We start from the raw sequence: 22,040 nt of genomic DNA, 5'->3' as shown, positions 1-22,040 counted from the left end.
AGGGCCACGCACGTAGCCTGGCCCAGCAGATTCAGGGCCCACGTGAGGGCAGTGTGTGGAGGCCCAGGAGTTGGACCCCCTCTGCCTGCCAGGCTGCGCAGGGCAGAAACAGGCAGCCCCTGGGAGGAGGCGGGTGAAGGTCCACTCCTCTTCCAGCCTGGCCCACGCCTTTCAGTATTTCCTTTCCAAGCTCCCTGTGAGAAGTCACAAAGTGAGGATGGGAACGTTGGGACTTTGACAGAACTTTCCTAATCAGATAATAAGAGAACTCTACAATCGGGATTTTAGTCACAATGTTTGATGGAGATAAGGAATAAAAGCTTCAGAACGCAAAGTGTAGAACTCTGCTATTATAACCTTTATGTGCTACTTGTTATCTATGACGGCTGAATCAATTCATTCAATGTGCCAGATGCTCTCCCGGGGGAAGGATGCAGCCACTAGCTGACAGAGCAAACAACGCTGCCCACCCTGTGGGCACACATGGTGGCACGGAAAGGCAAATGACACACAAAGAAATCAGTAAACGATGCAGAATTTAGTGTACATTGGAGATTAGCCAGAAGGGGAGATGGGGTTTGGGGCACTTTGAGAACTTACTTTAAGGGGACAAGGACGGCCTCCTGGAGGTGTGCCGAGATCAGGGAGGGGCTGGGGGCCCTGCAGCTCCTCTGGAGAGCAAAGCAGGCAGAAGTGTGGCAGGCACAGAGGCCAGGGCAGGCGGGGGAGGGAGAGCTGGGAGAGCCTCACCAGCCCAGAGGGCTCTGGCCTTGGCTGTGAACAGAGAGAAATCCCGGAGAGGTCGGAGTGAGAGGGCTGAGAAGCTGTGACTGCAGGAAGCCAGGGAGCGCAACTGCAAAACTCCTGGTGGAGGTGGGGAAGGCAGCGGGAAGGACCTATTCTGGACCTATCTGGTGGGCAGAGCCAACTGCATTTGCTGATGGTTTGGACTTGGGACGTGGGACGTGAGACAGAGAAGACTCTGAGGATTTTGGCCTGAGCCGCTGAGAAGACGAGCTGGCATCGACCTGGGGCAGAGATGAGGAAGGCTGAGAGCAAGAGCTTGGGAGGCCTGAAGAAATCTGCACTCAAATGTTTATGGCAGCACAATTCACAATTGCAAAGATGTGGAAACAACCCAAGTGTCCATCAATACATGAGTGGATTAACAGAATGTGGTATACGTACACCACGGAGTTACACTCAGCCACAAAAAACAAGGGTGATCTAGCACCTCTTGTATTATCCTGGGTAGAGCTGGAGCCCATTCTACCAAGTGAAGTATCACAAGAATAGAAAAACTCACCATCAAATTGGTATTAACTGATCAACACTTAAGTGCACATATAGTAATAACATTCACTGGGTGTCGGGCAGATGGGAGGGGGAAGAGGCGACGGGTATATTCACACCTAATGGGCACGGTGCGCACCGTCTGGGGGACGGACACGCTTGAAGCTCTGACTCGAGTGGGGCAAAGGCAATATATGTAACCTAAACATTTGTACCCCCGTAATATAGTGAAATAAAAAAAAAAATTAAAAAAAAACCAGTCACCCCGAGATGGCCCAAGTCCTGTGATTTTCAAAATAAACAGAAATCATTATTTTTCAGGCAGACAGCTATGGCCTTGAAGAATCTTTCGTTTCGGCAGACTTTATCACGCTTTGCACTGAAAAGGAACACTGTTTGCAAACCTCAGGTTTCCTGGGCCGAACGTGTGGAGCACAAGGCAAGGCGGGTGTCAGAGACCTGTCACTGCACCCTGGCTCCCTGATGGGCTGAAGCCCGGTGCCCACCCACCGAGCACTGCCAAGTTCATGATCCGCCTGCACTGAAAGCTGGACTCTGGGCACAGGGGCAGGGGCCGCGCCCAACCCTGCGGTGGTGTTCTCATGAGCCAGCCCCGGGCCTCAGGGTGGGCGATCCAGTCAAGGGGTGGGGGCGGCACAAGCCTGGCCAGCTCGGCATCCTGGGCGCAGGGGTGTGGACAGACTTGGTTTGCCTGGATTCAGTCCAAAGGGTGCAGAATCTGACCTGTGGAGTCGTGACCTGCAGGGCCCTTCAGTGTGGACATCATGGGGGCCTCGCTCTGAAGGGGCCCCCTGGAAAAGTCAGAAGAGCTCGGCAGCACCCCGGATGCCCCGCCAGTGCAACACGCACACGGCCAGGGTGGGGAAGGGCCACGCACGGATCTCAGGGGCGGGGGAGAGAGGGACGTGTGGAACATCCTGCACACTCTTTGTCTGCTCAGAAAACGCTGGTCCTTCTTGACAAACTTCTCTTTGGAGGCTGATGTCCTTTCAAAGTTGCTAGACTGCTCACGTAGAAAGTCAGTGCTGTCGATGTGTGTGCAGCGTCAAAACCAGCGCCCTTTCCTCCTCTTAAGTTTTCTTAGCTAGTTTCGTCCTTTTACCAAGGCCAAGCAGCACCCCAGGAATGGGCCAAGCCCGCCCCCTAGGGTGGGAGTCACGCAACTGTCACGGAGACCCCAGGACGCTGGGGGGTTCCAGGGGGCAGGGCAGAAGCAGCTCACCTCCTCCTCTTCAGGACCCCCCTCACTCGCCTTCCTGCCACCCTGTGCCCTGGTGCTCACTGGCGCGGCCCATGACAAGAAGCTCTCCTTGAACAAATGCAGTGGTGGGGACACCACGCCCCCCAGACCACTGAGGCCGAGCAGGTGAGCTCCCACTGGGCCCACAGCGCCTCCTGGGCCCACTCCCGCCCCGGGAGCACCCTGCCCTCCTGCCCTCCCTCTCACAGCAAGACCAAGCACCGCCCCAGCCGAGACCCCCGAGGCAGGGCCTGGAGACGAGGCTCCCCAGTGTCCGGTGAGAGACAGAGAGAGGTGGATCGGCTCTTCCTTCCTTCAGAACCTCTCTGGGACCTTGGAGGGAACACCGGCAGGTCAGTCAGTATCATCTCCTTCTTGTCCAGGAATTTAAAAAAAAAAACAAAGATAATGAAAAAACTTTTCCCTGAACTTGATTTTCTGGGAAAATAGGTCGCAGGTATAATCCACGGCCACCCAGATACACATGAGGGCTGTGGAAGCAGCCGGGACGGTCAGAGCTTCGCTGAAGGGCAGGGAGGGGAGCTCAGGGACCGGCCAGGCCCGGACGGCTGGCACAGGCAGGTCCTTCGTGAAGGTGAGCAGCGCCCTGTTCACGACGGCAGGAGTGGGAGCCGGTGGGCCCTGGGGAGAGGGGGGCAGAAGGGGAGCCCTGGATCCCCAGTCCGGGGAGGCTCCCTGGTCCCTCCTCCACCACAGGCAGCTCCTGCAAACAGCCGGCCCAAGACACCCGATACAGTCCCAGGAGCAGGGAAACGGCCAGGCCGATCTCCACGCGAGGCAAGCAGCACGGTACTCGCAAAAAGCCCACGTGTAGGACCTGCTGCGACACTGTGTGCTGCCCCCGGACACACCCTGCTCTCCCACCACCTGACTGGAGGATGCTGCCCAGCTCAGAGACCACGACAGGTGGTAACAGTGAGGAAAAGAGCAGAAAATCTTGCAGAGGACAAAATGTTGTCAGGGAAGCAGCAAAATGGTGGCCAGACATTTCATCACACGGTCTGAGGACGGATGGGGCGATCACCTCTGCGAAGACAGACCACTGACTAGAAATGCAAGAACTCAGGAGAGAAATGGCGAGAAAACAGGAGAAGGTGAAACAGGAGCTGGCAGAATTCAGGAAAGAAGTAAAAGAAGGAAAAAAATCCAGGACGCGGGTCACTGGATGGGGCTGGAACACAGACAAGTGGAAACCAGGCTAAAAAGGGCCAGAGCCCTCGCACATGGCCGTGGGAACATGGAGTGTGGCAAGGGTTTTACAGCCGGCCACAGCTTCCCTGGACACGTACAGGCCACAGATCCCCGCCATCCCAGCACAGGGCAGACAGCGACCACACGCGCGCACCTGTAACGTGCTCGGTGTCCGCCGAGATGTGCTGTAAGTGGGAGACACATGCTGGGTATCAAAAATTCAGTCCAAAAAAATGAATCTCAAATATCTCAGTAAGTTCAAATTATTGGTGATTACATGTTAAAATGATGTTTTAGATAATATTGGGTTAAATAAAATACACTATTAAAATTAATTTCACTTGTTTCTTTTTTTGGGACAGGGTCTCACTCTGTCAGCCGGGCTAGAGTGCAGTGGTGTCACCATAGCTCACAGCAACCTCAAACTCCTGGGCTCAAGCAATCCTCCTGCCTCAGCCTCTCAGAGTGCTAGGGTTACAGGCATGTGTCACCATGCCCAGACTTCTTTTTACCTTTCTAATGTGGCTACTAGAACATTTTAAACTCCACGAGACTCACTTTCTCAACCTTTTGGACAGGGCTGGAATGCAGCTGTACACTGGACACCTAGGAGCACTGTTCCTGTTCTCCCTAGGAGTTACCAGGAGACAGACTTCACCGAGAGACCGTGGGGAAACGTGGCGAAGAAACCACAGCAAGCTCTGAATGTGTTCGGCAGAAAAACAAACACGGGCACGGGTTATAGGTGGCAGACGCCTGGACGTGCCAGTGTGACAAGCAGCTCACAGAAACCTGGGGGGCAGAAGCCCCACTGATCTCACCTTAGAGCTGGTGTCACTCAGGCTGACAAGTCAAGGAGCAGCGAAAGATTTTCTTTTAAAAACTAAAAACACAATAGGCATGATATAAAATCATAAGAACCAAGGCCAAACACACCTGAACTCACGTATTAACAGAAAAAGTTTTTCGGGTTGGATCACAAAGCAAGACCCTCAACTCTTATGCTGTAAATGAGAGACACAACCAAAGTGAAGCCACTCAGAGAGGATTCCAGAAAGCTGGACAAGTGCACGCAATAAGGAAGTAGGCCTCATGGGCTCGTCACCAGGTAAAACGCATGAAACTCGCCCAGGCATGGCTACAGGGCACAAGTCGTGATGAAGGCGTAACAGTCGTGAACACTCATGTGCCCGACGGAGCACATGTATGAAGCAGAAGCTACTGGAGATACAGAGATGTTGACAGAGACACTAAGTGAGATCTTGATTCATCTCTCTGCCCGAATAAGTAGAACACAAGAAACAAAACAGAATACCCAAATAATACGATTAATAAGGTAGTTCTGATTGATAAGTATTGAACTCTGTACCTTAAAACTAGAGAATAACCCCCTGTAAGTTCCCCTGGAACACTTATGAAAATCAGCCTTATAAACGTTCAAAGAAAACCTCTGAGTTCCAGAAGGTAGAAAGAGGTCACACGACACAGATGGCAACGCGGCTAGACTAGAAACTAAAACACACCCTACACCCCTGGAAACCAGCATGCTGCGATGAGCAAGCCAGACACACACATGTGCACGTTCTGTGATTCTATCTGCACATCTTAGGACAGGAGCAAAGCATTTACGGTGGAGAAATCTGAATCCCGGTGCGTGGGGGCTGGGGGGAGGGAACAAGAAAGAGAACCCGGGAGTGTCGGGGAGGGCCACAGTCACACAGGTCTCTGTCCCTGCCGAAACTCACCGATGGAAAGACTTAAGAGCTTGTGTTTCACTTACATAAATTATGCCACAATGAAAATGTAAAGAGGCAAAAATTCCCTAAGACAAGCTAATATAAAAAAAATAATAATAAAATAAATTCTAAAAATTTCCCCTAGACCTGTTTGCTGTTACCTCAGGACAAGGTCCTGGGTGGCCGGGTGACAGACCTCAGAGTAGGGCCGTGCCAGGGGGTGGCGGGTGGGCCATGGCCACTTGCGGGGCCAAACAGCTCAGGACCTTTGGTTCCCTATGCGGTGAATGCTGCCACGGCAAGATGAGGGTCCACCGTTAGACATCTTCTAGTATTTCAAGAAAACCCAGAAACACTGATTTTGGCATAAAATATCCCAATTTCTAAACATTTGTTCAAATTAAAACAAAAAACAACACAGCTGTGGGCTGAGTCACACACCCTTATCCATGGCTCTGTCCTGTCCATGAACCAGTCTCAGCCTTGGTCTCAGGTGTGGTGGGCCTGGCCAGGGCTGAAGCCACAGGGCAGCCCCAGGTGCCGGGGCCGCGGTGCACTGGCCTTTCTGCCCGGCCTCAGGTGGGAGAAACTCCTGCCTGACCCACCTCCACCTTCCTATTCCTTTCTTCTGCCAGCTGGCGAGTGAAAAGGCTGGTGGTCGCCCAACACATGCCCACAAGTCCTGAGCCAACAGCTCATGGAACATGGAGAGAGATGTTTGCACCCTCAGCTCTGTTTCCAAGCAGTTTCCCATTGAGATGCCCAGGGAGCTGGTTCCAGAAACGCAGCCCACGCAGGCTCACTAGCCCACGACATAAACATGGAATTGCAGCTCAACAGAGAGCAAGCACGACAAAACAGGAGCACCTGCTATGAAATCCCCGGGAGAGCTGGGTGCGGGCGGCTTGGTGAGCACAGCTGGCTCTAGTACAAGGACCGGGCCTTGCAAAGTCTGTTCCAGTTAAATTTTATAATAACTGGACTGTCTGTCCCACCACATCCCTCTAGGTGGGCCCAGGATGTGCTGGAATGCCTGTTATCTAGAGGAGGGGACAGAGTGATCAGAGATGAACCCATGGAGGGGGGGTTCTGCTCAGCCCTCCCTCACCAGAAGCAGGTGTTTATACAAGGAATTCTAGCAAAATGCAGAAAAGGACATCACAGGGGAGACAGAAAGGAGACAGGAGGAGCACACAGATGGGAAGCCATGTGGGGGCCATGGGAGTGGGAGGTGAGGAAGGTGCTCCAGGGAGCATCCTCTGCTCCTGAAGATCGGGGTGGGAGATGGTGGAGAACTGAGCGGCAAAGTCCTGAGGGTCCCAGAGGGCAGGGCTTCAGGCTGAAAGCAGGTCCGGACTGGGGCTGGGATGCAGGAGCCCTGCTCAGCAGTCAGGCTGCCCCAGGGCCCGCGGACCTCAGGGGTGCGAATACAGGGTCATACATGTCCTCTGCTCCTCGACAACACGTGGGCCAGATCTGAGCAGGGCCTTGCCCAACAGAAGCTGTGCTTTGGGGGTCTCAGGCAGGTGAGAGGACCTGGGAGGCCACCCAGGTCAAAGGGATTGAGGCCAGAAGCCAGAAGCCCAGGGCCAGAGGACAGAATGGCCAGAACCAGAACACACGAAGAGGCTTACGCTGCTAATGTGGCCAGGGAGGCAGAGGAGTAGGAAAGGCAGGTGGCAGGAGCAGGCAGGGGAAGGAGATGACCAGTGGCTAATGCCATTGGCCTGGCCACCTGGAAAGGGGCCAGCAACCTTAGTGGCAAGGGCAGGGCGAAAGTGCACAGGCCACAAGAGCTGAGGGTGGACACCAGCCCCAGGACCAGATGGCATCACCAAAGAGGGGTGAGCTCCACCCAACACGCCGTGCCTGAGCAGAGGGTGGGAGGGCGTCCCCGGAAGTGCCATAATCTTGACTCTCACACACACCGGCTAAAACTCGTTCGGCCACACGTGTGCTTGTAAACTGATTTTGCGACAACCGGCAAGTGCATGCCAACATGGGAAGCAGGTTCAGAACCGGAGTTTACGAGTCCTCTGGAGAGGGACTGCAGACTCGTGTGGCACTCAGGGCTCACGTCTGCCGGGCTCTCCAGACAAACACAGATCACGCCACACTCAGGAAAGTGAAAGGAGAGGCAGTGCTTACTTAAAAAGACTAGAAAATTCTAAAATGCCTCTTCAGAAGAAGCACTTGTGAGCAGGAGAAGTAGCACTACTGGAAAGGACGGCGCACGCCATTACCTGAGCGCACGGAGGCTGTTCCTGCTGCCCGAGTTACGACCGGGGCACCTGCACTGAGGGAGCCCGGACTCTGCAGGGAAGGTCCGATGGCTCTGAGACACTGCAAGTTCTTCAGTCCTCCAGGCTTGTTGCTATTTGCTCTTCATCGTAATGAATTTTAATCTGAACAAGGACAGCAGGTTGGGTCCTGCTCCCTCCTGGCCCCCTGCACCTGCCTGGGCACCTCCCTGCCCCCTCAGTCCCGGCCGCAGGGCTGCCCAGGGAACTGCCGCAGCTCCGGCCACCAGGCTCCTGCTTTCCCTGAGCACGGCAAGGAGGGGAGGGCAGGACGACCAATCAGGTAATTCTAGAATCCAAATGTCACGTTGGCCTGAAACTAGACATGTGTTAAAATTCACCAAACTACGTCCTCAAAATGTGTGCATTTTACCCTATGTAAATTACATTTCACTGGAAAAAGAAAACTAAATGTAAAAGGAAGCAAAAAGTATAATTAATAAAGGATCTGGCCTATTTGCCACTTTCAACCTCTTTAAATAAATCAGACAGGCTTTTCTATGCATTTTTTCCTGATTTCATTTTTTTTTTTTTTTCACTAAACTCTCAACCAAAATGCAAAACCAAAAATTTAAATTTTCTACACGAAATTTTCATTTTCATTTTTTTGGCTGAGACATTAAAAGCAGGCTTACCCATCCCTAAGTTTTCTAAACTCCAGACACACGGGCAAGGTTCCTCAAGGTTGTTTTCTGCCAGTTGACGGGAAATGTTTGTACCTGGCTGTTAATGCTCTGCAGGAAGTGAAGGCTAAATTTAAAAAGTGCATTCTGGGAACTGTAGTGCCCCTGTGAAGATCATTTCTCAGAACATAGTGGAAGACAAAGAGAGCCCTGGAGAACAGAATTTTAGAGCTGGAAGGAGCTCTGGAGATAAGTCGAATTTTATGACCGAGGGGCAGGCCAGGGAGGTTAGACCTTTTCTGGGAGCAAGGACTGAGACCCTCTGCTGTTCCACCAACCACGACAGAGGGAAGCAACTCATTAAACAGGAAAAACACCCTGGGCCAGACACATCATAAAAGCTGACTCTCTCTGGACAGTCCCTCTGGAACCCCTGCGTGTACTGCTCTGTCTCCTGCAGTGCCGCCGCCACTTTTCTGGCTTTAAAGGTGGAGGCTGAGAGACTGTTGTGTCCTGGCAAACTGCCCGGCAACCCGGTGACAGGAAAAGAGCGATACACTCGCTGGGACCTAGGGACGAATCCTTCCTAATGCCTCCCACTCCCACAGCACTCTGTGTTAGTGACAACCGTGCTTCCTGCCATGGCACACACAGAAAAATGACACAGCTCTGTACAACAGCGTGTAAGAAAGGTGAGGCTGCCCGACCTGGCTGTCCCAGGAGGGGCTATCCTGGCACACGGTGATGCGTTTGGGTCCCACTGGCAGGGTGGGGAGGGGACTGTTCTTTTAATACGATATCAAGGCCCTCAATTTATCAACCACGAAATGGAAAGGTGAACACATACACAAAATCACACACAGGGAAACCAGAAGTGGTGGAGAAAAATTAGAGCAAATATTTCTACAATAAAAAAGGACATAAAAGGGGTTCAAATAATTATTTGCGGGTGTTATGTGTGATTACCTAGTTAATCTAAAAGTCTAAATTGAAGAAGTATTAGCATTAATAGTGTGGGGATGGGGAGGAAGCTTCCAGTTTCAACTCTGCAATGCAAAGAACTTAGAAGTCATATCATAACTCCCATCTTTACAAGAAAAACACTGAGCAAACTGCAAATCAACAACTTTTATTGGACACACCAGAGAAGCGAGGTCACAGACATCTCCCCCACCACAGAGAGAATCACCTCCACCTGCTTACCAGAAGCAGCAAGTGCAGGAGATGGGAACTGGTGGGACCTCTTGATTTGGATTAAGTGCCGCAGGCTAAGTGTGGCAAGTGTGAGAATCTCCTGGGGCTCCCACATTTTCATGAGTTTTACCTCCAGGAACCCCATCAGGTTCTCAGCACAAAAAGCCAGGGAAAAAAACTTCATGTCTCTGGCAGGGGAGAGGAAGGTGACCACGTGAAATGGGCCCAAGCATTCTCCAAGACAAAGGCTGCTCTGCACTAACAGACCTCACCAGGGACTCATCGCACCTGGGAAAGGGCGTCTCCCCACTTCGCCCCCTTCCTGTCTCACCCACAGCGGGGAAAAGGAGGGAAGAAATGCCTGTGAGGGTCACAGGTCACAGTTCAGGGACACAGCCCACTAAAAGGCTAACATCTACTAATAATTATACGGCCAGGTGGCTCATGCCTATAATCCCAGCACTCTGTGCCAAGAAGGCAGGATAATCGCTTGAGACAAAGAGCTCGATACCAGCCTGGGCAACACAGTGAGACCCCATCTCTATAAAAAATTAAAAAAAAAATTAGCTGGGCATGGTAGTGGTGCATCTGTAGTCTTCCCTAGCTACTCGGGAGGCCGAGGTAGGAAGAGTTCTCGAGCGCCGGAGTTCAAGGCTGCAGTGAGCTATGACTGCACCACTGCACTCCTGGCTGGGCGACAGAGCGAAACCCTGTCTCTAAAAATAAGAAGAAGAAGAATTGTAAGATGCAGACCCCCCCACACACACACTCCGGCGTACCAACACGGATGGCAGTGGAAGGTGTTCTTAGAGAAACCCAAAGACAACAGGGGAGACAAAAACAAGGACCCTCGACAGCGGGAAGCCGCAGCACCTTCAGCTACCGCAGGGATCACACACAGCCCGACTGCCAGCCGGATTCGGCGAGACCTCACAACAAGGCTGCTCTGCCTTGGTTTCTATTACAGTCATGTGACGCCTAACAGTGGGGCATACAGTAAGGGAGATGGGTCACCGGGTGACTTCTCTGTGGTGTGCACACCAGAGTGCATTTACACAAACCTAGATGGCACAGCTTGACTCCACGCCGAGGCTCTTGGTATAGCCTACTGCTCCTCAGCGACAAACCTGTACAGCATCTCACTGTACCATACTGAACGCTACTGTAGGCCTGTGGTCCCCAACCCCCGGGCCAGGGACCAGTCCGTGTGGGGCCGCACAGCAGGAGGAGAGCGGCGGGCGAAGCTTCATCTGTATTTGCAGATCCCCCCAACCCCAGCCCTGGTCTGTGGAAAAACTGTCTTCCATGAAACCAGTCCCTGGTGCCAAAAAGGTTGGGGACTGCTGCTGTAGGCAACAGTTACACAATGGTAAGTATTTATGTATGTAAACACATCTAAGAGTAGAAAAAGTACAGTCAAAATACTGTATAAAAGGTAAAAAATGTCACATCTGTACAGGGCGCCTACCATGAATGGAGCCTGCAGGACTCACAGTTGCTCTGGGTGAGTCAGTGCGTACGTAAGTGGCCCAGGACGTTACTGTACCCGACTGTAGACTTTATAAACAGCATACACTTCGACTACACTGAATTGATTTTTCAAAAAGTAATTGAGTCACAACGGCCACAATGTCACTAGGTGATAGAGATTTTTCAGCTCCATTATAATCCCATAGGACCACTATATGTGCTTCAGGTGACTGAAACGTCGTTATGTGACATATGACTATATCTGATGTGTCACGTCCACCTTTCAACAAAAAAGTTACAGGCCGTGCTAAAGGCACAAAAACACCGTGTCAAGAGACAGAACAAACATGAGAACCAGACCCAACATGGCAAAGACTCGGGAATTCTCACACACTGGGAATTTAAAATCACCGTGGTCAACATGCTAAGGGCTGTCATGGAGAAAGCCGACTTGCGAGAACAGACGGGCCACGTAAGAGGAGAAATGGACGCGAGAGTCAAAGGGAAATGCCACAATCGAAAACTCTGTAACAGAAACGAAGAACCTCTCATGGCTCATCAACAGAACGGACACGGCTGAGGAGAGAACCAGCGAGCCGGCAGATGTGTCCACACAAGCTTCCCAAACTGAAATGCAGAAAGAAAAAAAAGAATAAAGGATTAACGCCCCCCCCACCCAAAATCCGACTATCAGAGAACTGTGGGACAATTACAAAAGTGTTACATATGCACAATGGGAAGACCAGAAAGAGAAGAAAGGAGCAGAAATACCTGAAATAACAATAGCTGAGAACTGTCCAATGCCAATGACAGACAACAAACCACAGATCCAGGAAGGTCCAGGAACTCCAAACAGGATAAATATCAAAGAATCTACATGGGCATATCATATTCATGCGGTAGAAAGGCAAAGATAAAAAAGAATGTTGAATGAAGCCAGAGGGAAAAGTTCTTACATGTAGAGCAAAAAGGATAAAAATTACAGCAGACTTCTTGTCAGAAACCGTGCAAACAACAACAACAACAACAAAAGAGTGGAATTCTATATCCAGTGAAACTGGCCTTCAGCTGCAAAGGGGAAGTAAAGACCTTCTCAAGTAAGAATGAGGGAATTCCTTGCCAGTAGACCTACCTAGTGAGAAATGCTGAAAGCAGTTCTTCAGGAGAAGGAATGTGACGTAGGCCAGAGACGTGACTACCCGTGAAAAAGGAAGAGCATCCGAGAGGAGTAAGTGACAGTAAAATAACATCTTTTCTTTTTTCTTACTTTAAGTGACCTAACAGAAAACTATTTGTTTAAATTAATAACAGTAACAGTGTGATTACAGCACACGCGTCGGTGAAAGGAATGACTGCGATTTCGTAAAAGATGGGAGACAGGAACTGTGAATACTGTCGGAAGGTGCGGGTACCACCCACGACGCAGTACAGTGTTTGAACGTGGACTTGATTAGTTGGAAACGTACGGTGCATACTCCAGAACAACCACTAACAAAGTTTAAGAAAGAAGTATAATTGATATGCTAACAGAGGACAGAAAACGAAATCATATAAAATGCCCAGTTAATCCAGGCGTGGTGCTGTGCACCTGTAGTCCGGGCTGCTTGGGAGGCTGAGGCAGGAGGATCACCTGAGCCCAGGAGTCCCAGGCTGCAGGGAGCTGTGACCACACCACTGCGCTCCAGCCTGACAGAGCAAGACCCTGTCTCAAACAAACAAACAACCAAATAAATAACATGTGGGCCAAAGAAGTCTTCATCAAAATTTTTAAATATTTGAACTAAATGAAAATGAAAACGTAACTTAGCAAAATTTATGGGATGCAGCAAAAAGCAATGTTTAGAAGGAAATTTACAGCATTGAATATTGGGAAAGAAGAAAGATCTAAAGTCAATAATCTAAGCTTTTACCTTAGGAAAACGGAGAAAGAAGAGCAATTATGCTAAAACAAAGCAATGAAATAATAAAAATTAGATCAGAAATCAGTGACATTGAAAACAGAAAATGATAGAGAAAGTCAACAACACCAGCATGTGGATGTGTTCGCCAGCTTGGAAGCCATCTGAACCCCACAGCTCAGGGATTTTTATGAAGGCTTAATTATGCAGGCATGATCAATTATTAATTAACTCAACCTCCAGCCCTTCTGCCCCTCCCAGAGGATGTAGGGTTGGGGTGAGGCTGACAGTTCCACGCTTCTAATCCCAGCTTGGTCCTTCTGGAGACCAGCTCCACCCAGGAGACCCCAAGAGTTTCCTCATTAGAACAAAAGATGCTCCTATCACCCAGAAAAGTCCCCGAGATCACAAGCTGTGTGTCAGGAACCAAGTCAAAGGCCAAATACCAGAACAAAAGATGCTCCTAGGATCCCATCACTCAGGAAATTGCACAGGTCTCAGGGGCTCTGTGCCAGAATCTGAAGCAGAGACTCTATCTATTTATCTATCATTTATTTATTACGTCACAGTATCTATTAAAGAAACTGAATAATTAACGCCTTCCAAAACAGAAAGCACCCAGCCCAGATGGCTTCACTGGTGAATTTTACCAAGTGTTCAAGAAAGAAATGATACCAATTTCTACAATCTCTTCCAGAAAATATTAGCAGGGGAAATCCTTCCTAAGGCGTTCTTTGAGTTCGGTATTACCCTAATGCCAAAACCAAATGAAAACATCACAAGAAAGGAAAACTACAGACCTATGCCTTTCATGAACACAAATGCAAAAATCCTTAATAAAATGATAGCAGATTGAATCAAAATATGCATTAAAAATAAATAAAATTCTGATAAAAAAATAAAATTCAAGCACTCTGGGAGGCTGAGGTGGAAGGATCGCTTGAAGTCAGGAGTTCCAGACCAGCCTGAGAAGAGTGAGATCCCATCTCTACTAAAAAGAGAAAAATTAGCCAGGTGTGGTGGCGCACACCTATAGTCCCAGCTACTCGGGAGGCTGAGGCAGGAGGATCGCTTCAGCCCAGGAGTTTGAAGTTGCTGTGAGCTAGGCTTGATGCCACTGCACTGTAACCTGGGCAACAGAGTGAGACTTTCTCTCAAAAAAAATCAATCAATAAATAAAATAAAATAAAATTCAAACTGCAGTTTGCCAAAAAAAAAAAAAATTCAAACTGCATTTTCACAAAAGTCTCTGTTGGTCTCTAGTCTTTGCAGGGAAAAAATCATTTTTGTTATGAAACTCGTATTTAAGACAAAATTCTTTGGTTGACCATAGGATAATTTTGTGGGTTTTTTGTATTTGGAAAACTAAAATGGCAATTTTTATAGTATTCTGTATATAGGAAGTGAGAGGCTTATATACATTACAATAACAACTATATTTAGTTTAAAAGGCAAAAAAAAAAAAGCACAAAAAGAATTACATACCATGACCAAGTGGGATTTATTTATTCCAGGTATGCAAGGCTGGCTCAGTTTTCTAAAATCAAGTAATATAATCTGTCACATCAACAAGTAAATTGTATGATCATAAATCACCAATAGGCACAGAAAAAGCATTTGATAAATCCCAATATCCATTTATGATAAAAACTCTCAGCAACTAGGAATAGAGGAGACCTTCTTCAACTTGATAAAGAACATACAAAAACCTACAGCTAACATAATACCTAAGAAGGAAAACACCGCTTTTCCTTCCACTCTCTCACAGCTCTTCTGACACCAAATGTGAGGTTTTCCCACACAAACCCGTTCTTGGCAGACACCAACTTGGTGTCCCACAATTTGACTCACTCTGACACCAACTGCCTGTAGCGCGGTCCCCGAAAGCTAGGGCTCAGTGTCAGGAGAGTGTCCCCCACCCCAGGCAGCGCGTGCCCAGGCTACCCACAGCTTCTGTCAGACTCGGCTACAAATGGTGGCTCTCACGACCCCTCCTCGGGTTCAGTAACTTGCTGTAACGTGCACAGAACCCAGAGAAGGTCTCTTTACTGTCACCTGTCGATTATAAAGCACACAAGTGAGGAACAGCCAGACGGAAGAGGAGCCCGGGGCGAGGCACGGGGGAGGGGCGCAGAGCCTCCACGCCTGTCCAGCCCATCCCCAGGGACTTCAACGTGGTCACCAACCTGAAGCTCGCTGAGCCTCTTCCTTTTGGGTTTTTATAGAGGCTTCATGATATAGGCATGATTTACTAACCCACTGGCCATTAGTGACTGAACTCAATCTCCAGCCCTCTCTCCTCCCTGAGGCCAGGGGTGGGGCTTTCAGTCCCCCCATCACAAGGCTGGTTGCCCTGGGGACCCGCTCATCCTCCAGGAGTCGCCTCCTTAGCACAAACTCAGGTGTGGCTGCAAGGGGCTTACTATGAACAAGAAAAGACTCTCCCCTCGCCCCTTCCAGTCAGGAAATCTAAGGGTTTTAAAGCTCCAAGCCAGGAACCAGGGCAAAACCCAAATATATGTTTCTTATTACATCACAGTGTCACAGTAATTAATGACCAGACACCAGAAGCTTGCTCTCTAAGATCAAGAATGAGGTGAGGATGCCGCCTCTCACCACTCCTACTCAACACCATCCCAGAAGTCCTAGCTCATGCAACAGAAGAAGAAAAAATAAATAAATAAAAGGTATACAGATTGGGAAGGAAAAAATGGAATTGCCTTTGTTCCCAGATAACATGACTAAAATCTCAGAAAAACCACCAAAAAAGCCCTCCCAGAACTAAAAGGCAACTATAGCAAGGTTGCAGGATACAAGGTTAACATACAAAAGACATTTGCTTTCCTATATATACTAGCAATAAACAATTGGAATTTGAAATTTAAAACACTGTAACATTTATATTTGTACCAAAAAGGGAATATTTAGGTATAAATCTAACAAAATATGTACATAAAATGTGTTTAAGTTTTGAGGAAAATGACAAAACTCTGATGAAAGTACGAAAGAAGATCTATATACACAGAAACAAGACTCAATATTGTTAAGATGTCAGTTCTTCCCAACTTTACCTATAGCTTCAAAACAATCCCAATCAAAATCCCAGTAGGCTACTTTGCAGATCTTGACGCACTACGCTAAAGTGTATCTGGAAAGGCAAAGAGACCCCTAATGGCCAACACCACCCTGAAAACAAAGCCGGAGGACTGGCCCGATTCGAGTCGCACCGTAAGGCCCAGTGCAGCACGTGCTGCCAAAGCATGCGCAGACCGGTGGGACAGACAAGGGTGCAGAAATAAACCCACACAACCAACTTTTGACAAAGGAGCAAAGGTAATTCAGTGGAGAAAGAAGAGTCTAATCAGCAAACGGTGCTGGAATAACTGGATGACCTTATGGGGAAAAAAAAGGAATCTAGACAACTTTACACCTTTCCCAAAAATTAACTCAAAATGTATCATAGACCTGAATGTAAAACACAAAACTATAAAACTCCTAGAAGAAACACAGGAGAAAATCTCAGTGACCTTGGATTTGGCAATGAGTTTTCAGATATAACACCAAAAGCATGATCCATGTAAGAAAAAATTGGTAAGTTGAACTTTATCAAATTTGAAAACTTCTGTCCTGCCAAAGACACTGTTAAAAGAATAAATAGACAAGCCACAGACTGGGAGGAAATATTTGCAAAACACATATCTGATAAAGGACTTGTATTCAAAGTATACAAAGAACTCTTAAAACTCAACAATAAGAAAGCAAACAACCCTATTAAAAAACGGGCCAAAGATCTGAACAGTATACAGCTCAGTAAAAAAGATACGCAGATAGCAAATAAGCATTTATAAAAAGATGTCCAGCAGCGTATGTCATTGGAGCACTGCAAACTAAAACAGTAACGGGATACCTCACAGCTAAAATCCAAAATCCTGAGAACACCAAATGCTGAAGGGAAGGGAGCAGCAGGGGCTCCACTGACTGCTGGCAGCAACGCAGACCAGGACAGACACGTCATAGGGCAGTCCAGCAGCTCCTACAAAGCTAAACACGCTCCTATCAAATACCTAGTGCGGTTCAAATACCTAGAACCGCACTCCTAGGTATTTGCCCAGTGGATCTGAAAACTAATCTCCACACAGAACCAGCATGTGAGTCTTCATAGCAGCTTCATTCATAATCACCAAAACCTGGAAGCAACAAGACCTCCTTCAATACGTAAAGGGATAAACAAATTGTAGTACTTCCACACAGTGGAACATTATTCAGTGACAAAAAGAAATGTGCTACCAAACCATGAGAAGACGTGGCGCTAAGTGAAAGGAGCCGGTCTGAGGGCTACATACCGTATTCCACAACGGCCACACATTCTAACCACGTGGCATTCTGGAAAAGGCAAAACTACCGACAGTGAAAAGGTCAGTGGTTGTGGTGGGTTGCGGGTACGTGGGAAGGGATGAGTAGGTGGAGGACAGGGGACTTTTAGGGCAATGAAACCATACTGTGGGGTGCCTGACAGCATGCATTTGTCGAAGCCCACAGAACACAGCGAACCTTAATGTGCACTGTGGACTTTGTTAGTAATAACGTATCAGTACTGGTTCATAACTGTGACAAATACACCACACTAACAAGGTGTTAATTATATATATAACTATATACACACATAATTATTACATAATTTTATATATACAGCAAGATGTTAATTACAGGGGAAATGGGGCGGGGTGGTGAGGGGACAAAGGGACTCTCTGTACTGTCTAACACCATGGAAATTCTCTGTAACATCTGAATTTTTCTGTAAATCTAAAACTATTAAAAATTAAAATTAAAATTAAATCTATTAAAACTTAAACTATTAAAAATTAAAATTAAAATTAAAATCTATTAATTAAAAGAACAATCAGCAGAAGTTGGGGAGTAGGTAGAAGTAGAGACAAAACAAGAACTTCAGAATATCGCTAAGTGTTGAAGCAAAGGACGGTATGGGGGTTTATTATACTACCCTGTTTAATTTGTAACATTCAAGGTTTTTCACAAAAATTTGAAAATCCAGATTAATTCAAAAATTCTATGTAGATAATGAATCTATCAAGGAATGAAAAGAAAACAAATTTTTGAAGCAAGTCAAATGGCTGAATCGCATTTAACAGCCATGAGCACCTTATTTTATGAAGAGCATTCCCAGTCAGTAAGCAAGGTGGGAAAGGCATGGTCAGGAAGAAGCTAAACAATGAACAGACACAAATGTCCCCTCGCGGGTCATAGAAACGCAAACAGTGTATCCTCAAGGAACCGTCCTCCTTTGGGGGAGGCTTTTTTAGAGCCAGGGTCATAGTTCACTGCAGCTGAACTCCTGGGCCGGGTGATCCTGCTGCCCCAGCCTCCCGAGTGGCTGGGACCACAGGCCTGAGCCACTGTGCCCAGCCTGTCCCTGGTTTTAAAACGTCGTAATGCCCAGTGTCAGAGAGGGCTTAGGGACAAGAGTGCCCATCCCCCATGAGAATACCACTTGGCACCAGCTTTGGGAGGACACCTTGGACTAACCTCTGAAGACCACGGGCCCAGCTCCTTCACTCCAGGGAACTTGTACAAAAATAAATAAAGGGGTTGGCTAAAGATAATGGACTAAATAAATAAGTGTATCCCCCTTTCCACATAAATCCCTAAAAAGTGACCCAAAGATTCTTTCACCAGAGAACAAACCCATATTAGCACTGAGAACCACAAAGGGAGCAGACATTCTGAGGACACGTCACAGACCACGGACCACAGGTGGAGGGGCATGCCTCTCCCTCCCAGAACCCGGTGTCCTGACATCTCCTGCACCTTTCCAGCCCTCGGCCTTACACACAGCAGAGAGTGCCCGGGGCAGCTCCCAGGGGAGTGGGCAGTGGTCCGCTTCTCTCCGCCCCTCCCCAGGCTGCTCTGGAGTCCAGCCCTGCACCTCTCAGGGACCACAGTCCTCCCTTGGAGCCACCTTCCCTCTTGGCTACTGGCCGCTTGTCCAACTCCCCTTCATGGTTAAACCTCTTAAAGAAGTGCCTTGTCCCCAGCCCTCTCCTGTACCCCTCCACACCCCACCAGTCAGTGAGACTTGGTCCCCAGTGACCTCGTGGTGGCCAGCACTGTCCGCAACACAGCTGCGTGCCCTCCTTTCTGGGTCACCTCAGTCTCCTCTCCTGGACCTGCATCAGCTGCCCCCGTGCCCAGGGCTTCAAACGCCTCTGTCCCCCAACGCTCCAGACCCACACACCCAGCTCTAACAGGTTGGGTGCTGGCATCGGGCTGCCCGTTCAAAACCCGGCATTAGCATCTCAAACTCTTCCTCACCCCACCTGCCTGCTCCTTCCCCACCACAGTGCACAGAAGCGCCATGCACCCAGGCGCTCAAGCCCAAATCCAGCAGGTGGCCTTACAATCAGAGTCGCTCTTTTCCTTCTCCACTCTGCCTAGTGAGTCCCACAGCATGCCTACCACCACTGCCACCCCACCAGTCGGAGCTATCGCCACCTACCCTCGGAGCCCCACGGCAGTCGCCAGAGCCCCCTCCACCTCCTTCAAGTCCCCTGTCACCTTTCCTCCATAGCAGCTGGGGGGGGTCTGCAAAACCTAAACCACATCAGGCTGCTCCCCGCTTAAAACCATCCTATTAATTCCGAACACACCGGAAGGAAATAATCAAGGAAACAATGAGGAAAATTTTCCACACCTAAAAAGCAACGAGCCTTCAGATCAAAAGGGCCCATAAGTAAATGAAAGTAATGAGACCCAGCAGACAAAGCTGGTGACACTGCAGACACCAGGTACAAAAAGAAACCCTGCCCACCTCTGGAGGAAGAAGCAGTCTCCCACAAACGAACCGACTCTAACCTGTTGCATCAGACAGCAGAACTGCACAGAAGGCAAAGAGATGATTCCTTTAGGTTAAGATAGGAAAGGGTTCAACACCTAGAGCTGTGTTCTCAACCAAACTACCATTTGAATACTCAGACATACGGAAAAACTGACAACTACAAACTGATTATCTCTCAAAATTTTACTGGCATATGGATTCCTAAAAAGGCATTAAACATTTCCAAAAAGGGCTGGGCACTGTGGCTCACACTTGTAATCACAGCACTTTGGGAGGCTAAGGCAGGAGGATCACTTGAGGCCAGGAATTTGAGACCAGCCTGGGCAAGACAGTAAGACCTTGTCTCTTCAAAAAAGTTAAAGATGAGCTGAGTGTGGTGATGCACACCTGTAGTCCCAGCTGCTCAAGAGGATGAGGCGGGAGGAGTCCTTGAGCCCAGGAGTTTGATGCTGCAGTGAGCATCGACTGCATGACTGCACTCCAGCCTGGGTGACAGAGTGAGACCCTGCCTCAAAAAGAAAAAGAAAAATTCCAAAAAGGACAAGCTTGGATACAATAAATGGTAGTGAATAAAGTAACCAGTAAGATGTATACTTAAATCTAAATAATTATCATTGCCTGATGGGGGTAAAAATAAGAACAATATTGAACTAAGATCCCAAACAGACTCGACCCAGGGAGGGTTCACGTGAGAACTGACCCGCCCTAAACACTTACAGAAAGATGAGCTTACTTGTTTGTTTTTAAAGCTGAAAGGTATCTACTAGAAGAAAAAAGAAATGATGAGAAAGCTTAAAAATTTAAAAAATAAAAAGGCAGGCCAAGTTCTAGCTTATTAGTAATCACAATTGCAAGTAGATTATAAAGACAGCAGCTCTCAGATTAAATTAAAAATATAATTATAAAGTAACATGAAAAAGTTGAAAATGAGATAAAGAAATAAGAGGTTAAATGGGACAAGGCAGGTTTTTCTGTGTCAGTAACAGTGCGGAAACCACGCCTTGAACAGCGTGGTCTTGAACATGAAGCAAAACCTGACAGACAACAGGCTCCTCGGGAATCAGAGACCTACGTACCTTCTCAGAAACCAGTAGCCCGAGTACCCAGCAAGAATTACCACACAGACCCGTTGGCTGATGCAAGTATCAAGATCCCAGCCTCTGCACCACAGAGAACAATGTACCCGATGAGTAGAGAGGATACATTCTTCTCAAGCCACAATGCAACACTCATAAAACAGACTGTGTATTAAGCCATAATGAAATCTCAAAAGATTACAAAAAGTAGAACTCTTTAAGGGATCATATTAGATCTTAATGTAATAAAATTTAAAAATAACTACAAAACAATTAGCTCCCCTCTCCCATCTATCAACTTAAAAATCTGCCAATACCCTTCTAAATAACTGTAGGGTTAAAGGGGAACCCAAGACTGAAATTACAAACCACGTAGACTTGAACAGCAACAGGAGCAGCACAAGGCACGTAGCCAGCGGGGTAGGAGATTCACAGCCTCAACTGCAGGTGTGAGAAACGTGCCTGGAGCCAGGACAACAGGGCAGAAAGGAGGAGCAGAGAAAGAAGGGAGGATCAGGAAACAGACAGCCAGGCAGAGGTGAAGGCTGGCTGCCTGGAAAGACATGCAGCAGTGACAACCTAGGAAGTTAGACCAAAAGGAACAGAAAAAAAGCTACCAAAAGCAGCATCAGGCATGAGAAACTACAAAGACAGCTTAAAAATGCTAAGAGAATACAGCGTCTGAAAATCTGAAAATTTAGATTTGATCTGAAAATCTAGATGAATGGCACCCAGTGGGGCCTTTCTCTCCCAGGGTGCCCGGAAACACATCGATGGGCCTTGTTTCTAGCCCACGTGTTGGTAGCTGCTGCTGTCGGGACCCAGCAGGCCCTGCCCACTTCATCCCACCAGAAATCTTCACCATCCTCTCTGACAAACACTGGTCCAGGTAGAATGAACAGCGTGGCAGCAAAAACGTTTTCCGTAATGTTTGCCTTTCCAGGCAAAGGATGCTACCCTTAATACATAAAGAACATCCAGAAACCAATTTTAACAAATACTTGACAGTAAAGTGGGGAAAAATAGAGCCAATAAACATAAAATTATACTCAACCTACTCGTATACAGACATGTATGCAAAAGCACAGTAAATAATCTAAAAGATTATACGCCGAATTTTCAAT

At 48.1% G+C, this 22,040-nt stretch overlaps 1 protein-coding gene across 1 annotated transcript in view; it reads right to left on the bottom strand.

Annotated features, from left to right (window-relative positions):
• THAP4 (THAP domain containing 4) overlaps positions 1–22,040 on the bottom strand; it is a 49,686-nt gene that overhangs the window by 22,569 nt on the left and 5,077 nt on the right. The window lies entirely within an intron of this gene.

The sequence above is a fragment of the Propithecus coquereli genome, unplaced genomic scaffold (genome assembly GCF_000956105.1).
Source record: "Propithecus coquereli isolate 6110/MARCELLA unplaced genomic scaffold, Pcoq_1.0 Scaffold743, whole genome shotgun sequence".
Classification (NCBI taxonomy): domain Eukaryota; kingdom Metazoa; phylum Chordata; class Mammalia; order Primates; family Indriidae; genus Propithecus; species Propithecus coquereli.
Note: the sequence above shows the minus strand (reverse complement) of the source record. Positions and strands in the feature narration are given on the sequence as shown.